The sequence below is a fragment of the Bufo bufo genome, chromosome 2 (assembly GCF_905171765.1).
Source record: "Bufo bufo chromosome 2, aBufBuf1.1, whole genome shotgun sequence".
In the NCBI taxonomy this organism is placed as follows: domain Eukaryota; kingdom Metazoa; phylum Chordata; class Amphibia; order Anura; family Bufonidae; genus Bufo; species Bufo bufo.
Window position 1 is genome coordinate 205,356,814 of NC_053390.1, and position 12,506 is coordinate 205,369,319.

Here is a 12,506-nt window from a genome sequence, read left to right on the forward strand (position 1 = left end):
AGGAATGAATGAAACACACCGGAGGGGACAACAGACAGAGCAAGGTAAACAAAATAACAAATAGGGATAGCTCACACAGACATAATCATTCAGCCAGGGAGCAAAGCTCCTACACAGACTGAAGCAAAATCAAACTGACCTTAAGGCTCCACCACACCAACATATAAGGAGGCCTGAGGTCACACCCACCACACCTACCAAGCACACCTTATCCCCGTGCACACCAAAGCAGGGAAAAGAAACATCCTTAAAGGGAAAGCGCACACACACGCATATCAACAAGTTGCCACCGGCAACCAGCATGCGCGGCGAAAGTGTCACGGCACACACCAAAGGCCGTGACACCTATTAGGGTGCTTTGATGCCATGTGGCGGATCATGCTGGTGGTGGTGAGGTTGCTAGTGTTCACGCCCCTGCTCATTGAGGTATGGCACAGGTTGCAAATGAGAAAATCGCCAGGCTGCGGAACACCTACCCCTTGGCAAGAGAGATTGCCGCAAGGGAGTGCCCCGGGGAACAGTTGTGGGCCTGTTTGGTGTGGCCCGCCTTCTCCCTTTTGCCACCCCACTGCCTCTTCCAGCCTGTTGCAGTGCTGCGGATCCCTTCCCCTCTGTACTGCTGTCCTTGCTCGGCTTTCCACCTTCCCAGGTTGGGTCAGTGACTTCATCAGCCAGCACCTCCTCTTCCACTTCCTCACTCTGGTCATTCTCCTGACTTCTTGACCTAACAACAACCTCAGTTATTGACAACTGTGTCTCATCCTCATCATCCACCTCATGAAACACTAATTGCTGTTCCCCACCGTCATCTTCTTCTGATTGTGGATGCTCCAGAGTTTGGGAATCAGTGCACAAGATCTCCTCATGTCCCTCTTCAAGCGGGCTTGGCGAGAGGCCCAAATTATGGAATGGCAATGAAAACAGCTCATTGGAATATCCGAGTGTGGTATCACTTGTTTGCCAAGACTCTCCATGGTGGGTGGAAGGAGTATCAGGGTGAGGATTCGGTTGACCAGACTCTTGGCTACTGAGACTGGACTTTGTGGAAGACAGGGTGGTGCTTAACCGACTAGAAGCATTATCTGCTGTAATCCAACCGACCACCTGGTTTCATTGGGGTGACTTTGAGAGTGGTGTCCTGCGCCGCCCTGCAAACTGAGACATGAAGCTAGGTATCGTGGATGAGTGTGTTACTTGTGCTCTGGCAGCAGGCACAGTTTCACTGCGCCCAGGGCCACGGCCTCTGCGTGCACCATCAGCAGCATGGCCACTTTCCCGTCCCTTACTGCTCGCCTTGACCATATTAAATGGTATATATACTTTCAAGTATGTCACATGTACAGTAGCGCAGGTTTTATAAGTGTATGCTCTAATAAAGTACACAGAATGTCACAGATATTTTTAGGGTGCCCACACGTTAAACAGGAAGTATAGTGCAAGTAATGTCGCTGTCACCACCGCCTAATAAAAAATTACACTGAATGAATGTCACTGATATTTAGGATGCGCACACGTTAAACAGGAGGTATAGCGCAAGTAATGTCGCTGTCACCACCGCCTAATTAAAAATTACTGAATTAATGTCACTGATATTTAGGATGGGCAAATGTTATACAGGAGATATAGCGCAGGTAATGTCGCTGCCACCAGAAGCAAAAAAAAATTGACTGAATGTCACTGATATTTCGGATACGCAAACGTTATACAGGAGATGTAGCGCAGGTAATGTAACTGTCCGCAGCGGACACCGTCTACAGAAAAAGTACACTGGATGTAACAGATATTTTTAGGCTGTGCACACGTTACACAGGAGATGTAGCGCAGATAATGTCGCTGTCAACAGCGGCAAAAAAAATTACACTTAATGTCACTGATATGTCGGATGCGCTTATGTTATACTGGAGATGTAGCACAGGTCATGTCGCAGCCACCAGCAGAAAAAAAATTAGACTGAATGTCACTGATATTTCGGATACGCAAACGTTATACAGGAGATGTAGCACCGGTAATGTAACTGTCCGCAGCGGACATCGTCTACAGAAAAAGTACACTGGATGTCACAGATATTTTTGGGCTGCGCACACGTTACACAGGAGATGTAGAGCAGGCTGCGCTAAAAATATATATTGCTGCCAGATACAACTATATTCCTTAAAAGGAATTTTGGGTCTCTAACAAGTTTTAGCAATTTAGTGCAGGTTGCACTAAAAATATATATTGCTGCCACACACAACAATAGTCCTTAAAAGGACTTTTGGGTCTATAACAAGTATAAAAGCTAAAATATTGCTTTTTCAATCCCTACACTATCTCTCCCTTCTGCTCTCCAGCTCTCCCTGACTAATACTGAGCCGAACACGTGTCATTGGGTGCTATATAGAACCCGATGACGCGTTCCGGCCAGCCAATCACTGTAATGCCAGTAGCCAACATGGCTACGGCATTACATTGAATGACAGTACTCACCCTCACGTTTATTGACTGCGTAGCAGCCAACAAACGTGCGAAGAGGAGACTCGAGCATGGCGCTCGAGCACACGCGGTATTCGGCCGAACACGGCGATGTGCCGAGCATCACGATGCTCGAGTAAAATTAGTGTTCGGCCGAGCATGCTCACCCAACACTAACAGTGATCCAAAGTTAGATACAAAATATAAGGAATCGGGAACTTTTTAGACCATGTCACCAACATAGCAGCCAACTTGAATGTCATTTGGCAAGAAGCATGTTAACTCAACTGTTGGTAATGGGAGACGTAATGACTAGTGTCGGGCGCGAATATTCGAATCGCGAATATTAATCGCGAATATCAGCACTTCGAGAATTTGCAAATATTTAGAATATAGTGATATACTGTATATTCGTATTTTCGAATATTCTAGATTTTTTTTCATCTGTACCCATGATCCTTCCCTGCTTCTTGCTTGTGGGCCAATGACAAGGCTGCAATGTCTTTGTCTGAGCTTAGCGACATCCCTAGCAACCAATCGGAAAGTTGCCTAGCCCTTACTATATAAGAACCTCCCCAGCAGACAACTTCTACAGTTTTTTAAAGTTCAGAGAGAGACAGCAGTGTCATTGCTGCGCTCTTTGCTTTCCACTCATTACATTAGATAGATGGTTAGATTATATAGATAGGTAGATATATTAGATATTAGATAGATAGTTTTATATATATATATATATATATATATATATATATATATATTACAGATAGTTAGTGGGAGATAGTCAGTGTAGGTTATATCCTGATATAGTGTAGCTGATTGGTTCTGCTGTCCATACATACATGCTACAGACATAGTGCTGTGATGTCACAACAATACATAGTGCACTAATCAGTAATATGTGGTCAGACCTGCTAAAATGTGAAGTTTCATGTATTGCGCCCAAATTTTCGCATCATTAGTGCCGATTAGAGCAATCGCGAATATATTGGAGCACTCTGCATATAAAGCCATTTTTAATGTTCTGCTGTGCCAACCATTTTCTCCAGTTTCAGGAGACTTCTAGCAGCTTGGAAACTGTAGCAAAAATGACCCACGCCTGTATATCGTGCACATTACGCAAATATTACATTGCCAATTTTTCGCAATCAAGAAAATAATCGCAAATTCCTGAATTCGCAAATATATGATGAATATTCTACAAAATATTCACGAAATATTGTGAATTTGAATATTGCCCCTGCCGCTCATCACTAGTAATGACATGGGTGCTTCATTCATCAGAAATGAGGATGATCTCAACACATTCTGCTTGGTATAACACCATTATTCACATTGCCTGTAAAAAAAAGTTAAATCACGGTTTTTACATGAAAATAAATTTACCTATGAAGCACATTGTTTTTATTCTGGTGAATTTCATTATAAATTTGATGTGTCACACAACTACTTTCCCATTTGAAAAACTGAAGTTGAATATAGGTTGGAGATATTCAAGATGGCCACTATGTTGGTGACATGGCTTAACAGATTTCACCATTCATAGTACATAAAACTTAGCTTTTAATATACAAATCATGATAAAAAGAAACAAGAGATTGCACAATAAAAGTGAGTTACAAAGACAAACACAAATCAGTGGTGCAAATGGGGTAAGTGAGGAGGACCCAAAAATGTGATTAAAACCAGCCATGCAGGTGTATGAAGCTTCTTTCACACTAGCGTTAGACTTGTCCGGCAGGGGAACAGCCTGCTGAATCCTTACTAACACTTGCACATGTGTGCTGTCAGAAGTGTGGTCTGGCCCCATTTACTATAATGGGGATGGGTGGGAGATGCGGCTGCAGCATGGCAAACATGTCAAGAGGCATCTGGACAAAAACTGCAGATGATGCAGCCGCATCTCCTGCCTACAAGATACAGTTGTGTTCAAAATAATAGCAGTGTGTTTAAAAAAGTGAATAAAGCTCAAAATCCTTCTAATAGCTTCTATTTCCATACACACAAATCCATTGGGAACACTACATATTATATTCCGAATCAAAACATGAAGAAAAATATATCAAATTTGTGTTTTTCCTCAAAAAAAAAATGAAGAAAATTGAATGTTAGACTGTTCAAAAAAATTGCAATGTTTGTATTCTTCTTTAGAAACTCAAACATTCACTATATAAACTGAAAAATGTTTGAAGATTTTCTTTCCTTTGAATCACTTAACTAATATTTAGTTGTATAACCACTGTTTCTGAGAACTGCTGTACATCTGTGTTGCCTGGAGTCAACCAACTTCTGGCACCTGTGAACAGGTATTCCAGCCCAGGATGATTGGACTACATTCCACAGTCCTTCTCTTTTTCTTGGTTTTGCCTCAGAAACTGTATTTTTGATGTCACCCCACAAGTTTTCTATTGGATTAAGATCTGAGGATTGGGCTGACCACTCCATAACGTCAATCTTGTTGGTCTGGAACCAAGATGTTGCACGTTTACTGGTGTGTTTGGGGTTGTTGTCTTGTTGGAACACCCATTTCAAGGGCATTTCCTCTTCAGCATAAGGCAGCATAACCTCTTCAAGTATTCTGATGTATTCAAGCTGATCCATGATCCCTGGTATGCGATAAATAGGCCCAACACTGTAGTATGATCAACATCCCCATATCATGATTCTTGCACCACTATGCTTCACTGTCTTCACAGTGTACTGTGGCTTGAATTCTGTGTTTGAGGGTCATCTGACAAACTGTCTCCGGTCACTAGACCCAAAAAGAACAATCTTACTTTCATCAGTCCACAAAATGTCTCTTTAGGCCAGTCAATGTGCTGTTTGGCAAATTGTAACCTCTTCAGCACGTCTTTTTTTCTACAGTGGGACTTTGCGGGGGCTTCTTGCAGATAGCTTGGCTTCACATAGGCGTCTTCTAATTGTCACAGTACTCACAGGTAACTTTACACCTTCTTTGATCTTCCTGGAGCTGATTGTTGGCTGAGTCCTTGCCATTTTGGCTATTCTTCTATCCATTTGAATGGTAGTTTTTCGCTTTCTTCCATGTCTTTCATGTTTTGGTTTCCATTTTAAAGCATTTGCGATCATTTTAGCTGAGCAGCCTATCATTTTCTGCATTTCTTTATATGTTTTCCACTCTCCTGTCAACTTTTTAATCAAGGTACGCTGTTCTTCTGAACAATGTCTGGAACGACCCATTTTCCTCAGAATTTCAGAGAGAAATGCGCTGTAACCAGCGTGTACAACATTTGCTGCCTTCCTTCCTTAAATAAGGGTAATAATTGCCACCTGTTTTTCAAAGAATGAATGGCCTCAATCATTGAACTCCACACTGCTATTATTATGAACATGCCCCTTTCAATTACTGATTCAATTACACAGAATCAGCGGCATGCATGTCATGACTGTTGGGTCTGTTGGGTTTCTATTACGCTACTACACCTGCTAGTAAATTATTTGCCATGCAGAAATGTAATTTCTACCAAAAACAGTGATTGATCAGGTTAGTGATGTCTGACTGCTATTATTTTGAACAAAACTGTATAGTTTGGCCACCTTGTCTTTGACACTGGATCTCCAAGTCAGTAGATGTAGTTATCAGTCATAGTCCATGTAGTATCCTGTTACATTACATAAAGTGCATGCTACTGGGAAAATAAATTCCAGAAGGCATAAATTAGGCAATACACATAATGGTTCATGTAGTGGGTGCAGCTGTTTATAATTCAAGCTATAACAAAAAACTAGCGAAACATACATAATGCATTCACAAAGATATATATATATATATATAGTATAGAAGTATAGAAAGAGAGCATGGTCTCTACAGGTGAGCATATGAGCATAACATTTAAGATATTTATACCACAGTCATTGTGTTTTTCCTCTTTTTAAGACCACGGTGCATAGAGTTCATTATTTGTACTACCAGAACGTTTTTTAATCATGCAAAAATCAAGTAGACCCATGCATACATTTCCTTCTTCTGTAAAGTTAAGATAAAATTCAGTAGATTCATTCCTTTTAAACTCTGATGAAAGATGTCCTTCTCCTGACACCAGCATTGCACGATCAGAGCAAACACGAAGGAAAAGGGCACCTTAAATGAAGTCATAATGGAACACATTCCCATCAAAATGACATTTAGTTTGTATCTAAGTGTTTCTGCTTCCAGCTATTTTATACGGGCAGTGGAAAGAGGTATGAAATCAGGAAACCTGTTGTACTACTGTAGTTGTAGGATATATTGTTTCTTCAGCAGCTGAAATTTGGAACAGTGATGAAGATTAATTCCAAATTTCTTTTTATGGATCAGGTTTTTTTTTTTTTTTTATAAATTTTTTATTTAAAGTAATAGAACATAACAAAGTATAAAAAGATACATATAAATGTATCATATATATCAAGCATGACATAGGATTAATTTGTACATCGAGGTATATTTATACAACGAGGCAGGATCCCAATGGATATAATCTTGACCATATATAGATAAACAAATGAAGATACAATAATTCCCTTTATAGCATATCTAGCATGTGATGGCAGTTTTCCTAATCCTTCGAGTTACATAAGGTGCTTTCATAAGGTGCATTCCTGTAATAGTGAAAGTTTGAGTAGTTGTGAATTTAGCTATCTCGGTTGGGGAGCCTATATTCTGCCCATAACTTCCATTGTTTAGAAAATGTGTTGTGGGTACGTGTTTCCCAAGAGGAAATTTCCTCAAATCTAAACAATTGGTCAACCTTCAGTTTCCATTGTTCCAGAGACGGAATAGAGGTTGATAACCAGAATTTAGGCACTAAAAGGCGTGCTGCTATCAATAATTGTCTAAATAGAAATGAGGGATGGGGGGGGGGGGGGTTTGTTAATATCTATGTTGAGTAGAGCTAAAGACGGAGATATCTGTATATTTGTGTGACAAATCGCATTGCTTTTATCAAATATGGATTGCCACCATTTGTTAATTATGGGGCAGGACCACCATATGTGGTAAAACGATCCTCTATCTTCAAGGCATCTCCAACATTGGTCCGTCGCCGCATCTGAATAAAGAGAAGTCACGTCTGGAGTTCTATACCATCTGGTTAAGAGCTTATAACCATTCTCCTGTATACGCACACAGCGAGATGATCTATGTGGAGATAGCAATATTTTTGGTAAATCAGAAAATGCGAAATCAAGGCTTAAATCTTTTTCCCAGCTTCTAATAAAAGCTGGTTTGACTAGTGACGGGGAATTATTGAGTTTTCTATATAATTGTGAGATTAACTTTTTTGGTGGATTAGGGTAAGTGAAGAGTGATTCTATCCAGACCAAGGGTCTCAGCCGATCTTTATTTGAGATGTGTAATGATATATAAGAGTGAAGGTATAGGCTAGCAGGTAAAAACTGTTTGTGAGGATTCAGTTTAGTTTGAATCTCTTTGACTGTGAGGGGAGTGTTTTCAGATTGATGAAGGGCAAATATGGATATAGCAGAATCTCTAATGTCACGTGGAGTGCAGTCTCTTATTACTGGGAGAGAAGTACCTATAACATCACCCACCGAAAGGGTTGGTGATGGAAAGGGTATTGAACAATACGAGGATTGGAGATGTTTCCAAGCCTTGAGGGTAGCTTGTATTATTGGAAAGGAACAGGAGGGGGTTTTACTCAGGCTGGAGTTCCCTAACAGAAGAGACCGAAAGGGTTGACCTACAAGTTCTTGTTCCATCGCTACCCAAGATTTAGGATTGGGTGTTCTGAGCCAATCTATAGCTCTGGATAGTAAGACGGCCCTGCCATATGTTTCAGGATCTGGGAAGGCTATGCCACCTGAATGCTTAGGGTGCGTTAATAAGGAATAAGAGAGTCTTGGTTTCTTTTGGGTCCAAATGAATGAACTAAAAAGTTTTCTGAGGGAGACATAATAAGACTTAGGGACTGGGATGGGTAAAACCTGTTGGAGATAAGTAAGGCGAGGTAAAATTAGCGAGACCAAAAGGTTTTTACGGCCAAACCATGATATCGTAGGAATATTTAGTCTATTTATGTCAGTAGTAATAGATTGTAAGAGGGGCAAATAGTTAAGTGCAAATAGTTCAGACGGATTGGGGCTTATCTTGACTCCCAAATAAGTGATGTATGGAGATGACCAATCGAAGGGAGAGTTCTCTTTTAGACTCAATTGGTTTCTATGAGAAATCTTCACACATTTCACTAGGGATTTTTGTTTGTTTATTTTAAAATTTGACAAAAAGGCTATATGTTTCTAGGTGTTTTTGGATTAAGGGGAGTGAAGTACTGGAATTGGATGTCATAATCATTATGTCATCTGCGAAAGCCGCAAGTTTGTGGTTTTGGTCTCCCAACATGACTCCATGGATGTCCCGGTCTGCTCTCAGTCTAGCAAGAAGGGGTTCCAGGGCTAAAACAAAAAGTAAGGGCGAAAGGGGACATCCCTGACGAGTGCCATTTTGTATGCTAAAGGGGTCGGTTAGGTCTCCATTAATTAGTACTGATGCTGAAGCTTGGGAGTACATTGCGAAAGTTGCTTGTACAAAGGGACCAGGCAGGCCAAACCTAAATAAGATTTGTTTTAAATATACCCAGCCAATTCTATCGAATGCTTTTTCTGCATCCGTGCTTAAAAGAAGCAGCGGTTTTGACCGTAAAACAGAGTAGTACAGCACGTTTAGGACTCTAGCTGTGTTATCTCTACCCTCTCTTCCTCTAACAAAACCCACCTGATCCCCATGTACAAGCAAGGGAAGCAGGGTCGCAAGGCGGTTAGCTAACATTTTCGCAAGTAGTTTAAGGTCAATGTTAAGAAGTGAGATGGGCCTATAGCTTGCGCAATGTTTGGGGTTTTTCCCTTCTTTGGGGATTAAAGTTATGTGGGCCATTGTCATATCTCTGGATAAATGTTTCCCCTGTAAAGCCATGTTGCAGACTGAGAGCAGATGCGGTAGAACCACTTGCTGGAATGTCTTGTAATAGATCACTGGGAATCCATCTGGGCCTGGGCTCTTACCATGCGGGGATTGGGCTAGTGCCTTAGTCAATTCCTCTAAGGTAAACTGGGATGCCAACTTAAGTTTATTTTCAGGTGTTAAGGTAGGCAGGGAGATTGAATCTAGGAAAGATGCAAGGAGATCTGAATGTGTTTCTGGATTCAGGGTAGGAGGAAGATTATATAGTGCTTCATAAAACAAGCGGAATTGAGTTCCTATAAGTTTTGAAGAATATAAGGGAGCACCTTGAGGGGAGTCAAGTTGGTGTATATAGTTTGTGGATCTTCTATCTTTTATTCTTCGCATCATAAATTTAGACGCTTTGTCCCCATGAGCATAAAACCTATGTTGGGAGTTTAAGAAGTATTTGGCGGTGGACTGTTGTAATAGGGATTTCAGTTCTGCTTTTAGGGATGAAAGTTCCATAAAGTGGGACTCTAATAGAGATTTTTTGTGTATTTTTTCTAAGGAGTAAATCCTACTATTCAAGGAATCTATTTTTTTGTTTCTTTCTTTTTTAAGGAATGCCCCAAGACTAATGAAGTTTCCTCTAATATAAAGTTTATGGGCGTCCCAAAGCGATTGGTCTGAAGTTTCGGGTATTTTATTGATGGAAAAATATTCCTTGAGTAAATCCAATATCTTATCCCTAATCTTTAGGTTGCTCAATAAGGATTCATTTAGCCACCATCTAAATTTACTTGGGTTAGGTGTGGGTGCTAAAATAGGTAGGAATATGGGAGCATGGTCCGATAGAAGTATGGAACCTATTTTGGGTCCATGACAGAGTTGGAGGTGTTCCTTAGACACAAAGAGGTAATCCAATCTATGATATGATTGGTGGGGATGGGAGTAAAACGTATAGTCTTTTGCGTCTGAATTGAATACACGCCATACATCCATAAGGTTTAAATTCCAAAAGCCGTCTTTTATAAAGCGTACTGTTCTAAGAGACAAGCTCGATTTACAGGACGAGGAATCTAGGGAAGGATTTAAAGTAGCGTTTAGGTCTCCTCCAACTACTGTCAAACCCTCAGCAAAGGATTCTATTAGGGGAAATATTTTCGTAAACCAAGTATGTTGGCCTGTGTTAGGGGCGTACAGATTTATAATGGTGTAGGTTTGGGGACCTATAGAACCCTTCACTAATAAGTATTTCCCTTCTGGATCTTGGAGTTGGGAGATATATTTAAAAGGAATCTTCCTCTGGAATCCAATGCTCACCCCCCCGGACGCAGCAGAATTACCTCCACAATGATACCAAAGGGGGTAGTTGGAAAAGGATAAATTAGGGTAATGGTTAAATTTGAAATGAGTCTCCTGTAGGAGGAGGACGCTGGCCCCAGCTTTGCGCAGTAATGCGAAGATTTGGCTCCTCTTAGAAGGGGAGTTGAAGCCCTTCACATTAAAGGACGCAAATGATAAGTCAGCCATTCAATTTGATGTATGGGACTCTACCTTGATGTAGCCAGGTCCTCCTCCCGGAGACCCGCCTTTTGTTTCTGCTGAAGCTATATATCCGGGAGGGTGAGAAAGGAGCCAGAGAATTCTTCCACCATGTCATGTAAGTTGGTCTAATAAAAGTATGTACCTTTAACAAAAAATAAACAAGATAACAGAGAACTGTTAAATGAACTTTGAAAAAGTAAGGCCCAATTGTGTGGGTCACATTAAGAGGCATAATAAGGATCGCAAGGGGGGAAAGGTGTTGTCAACCCTATTGTGATCCTTACAGCACATTAATACAGCCTCAACCGTGAGGCAAGGAGACAGATTGACTTTAGATGTCAGGGGTGAATTGGGAGACTGATAAGAAAGGAGGGGAGGGGGAGGGAGGGGAGGAGTAGGGGGGTAGGGAAAGGTGTAGAAAGGGGAATTGTGGGCACGGGTAAAGAGGTTAAATAAGGAGCATGGATAGTTAAAAAACCTTGGGCATCAGGCTATATAAGATTAACCCAGAGTTAAGGTGTCATCTGGCTGGTCTTGCGCTTGTTCTTCTGGGATCTCGGAGTGCGTGGAGGCTCAAAAGGTGAGATCTTTGGAACTTCTGGCAGGTCAGTGAGATCTTGATATAGTTCCCAGTTTTCTATAGGGAGAGGAGGAATCTGCAGGTGCTCATATGCTCCAGCTAGATCTGAGAAGGATGAAATGGTGAGGCGGCGTCCCTCATAGAAAAATGATATCCCGAATGGAAAGGTCCATCTATATGGTGTCTTCTTTGTTCTAAGCCAGTCAGTCAGGGGCTTCAGGCTTCTTCTCTTCTTGAGGGTAGATGGAGCCAGATCTTGAAAGACTGAAATAGGAGTTCCCTCATAGGACATATCAGGTGTGTTTCTTGCTGCTTCCAGTATTGCCGATTTGGTCTGGTAGTTAAGGAACCGACATATGATGTCTCTTGGTGGCTCTGTAGGTTTGGGCTTAGGTCGCAAGGCCCGGTGCGCACTTTCCACTGTAATCTCTATGGGCATATCTGGGCCCAAGATAGCGCTGCATATCTCTATCACCACCGTTGGGATACTTGCTGCATCGACGGATTCCGGCACTCCCCTGAAGCGCAGGTTGTTTCTGCGCCCCCTGTTTTCCTGATCTTCCACAGCATTGTGAAGCTCATTCAGGTAAGTGCGGCATTTCTGTAGGGAGGAGGCCGTGGCTGACTGGTGCTCTAAAACAGCAGTTTGGTGGGACTCTAGGGCGACGACCCTGTCACCAATGTGGTGAACATCATGGCGGAGGGCAGTTAACTCACTGAGTATTGGTTCCATCGCCATGCTGAGGGATTGCTTCAAGAAGCGACGGGTGATGGGGAGAGCTGTTTTGCCATGGGAGTCTTCTGTGTCGCTTTCCCCCTCGGACATCTCAGGGGAACGGTCACGCGCCTTATGTGATGCAGCCGGCGCCATTTTAGGTTCCCTGGCCGCTACTGTGGCGGCAGCCTTCTTTATAAATTTGTCCATATCCCCGCTTATATGAAGGGGTTTGGGGGCATTAGAGTTATCCCCAGATCTTGGGTTACCGATTTTGACCATCGTCTCTTCTGTCGGCTTGCGTTAGCTGGTGCTGT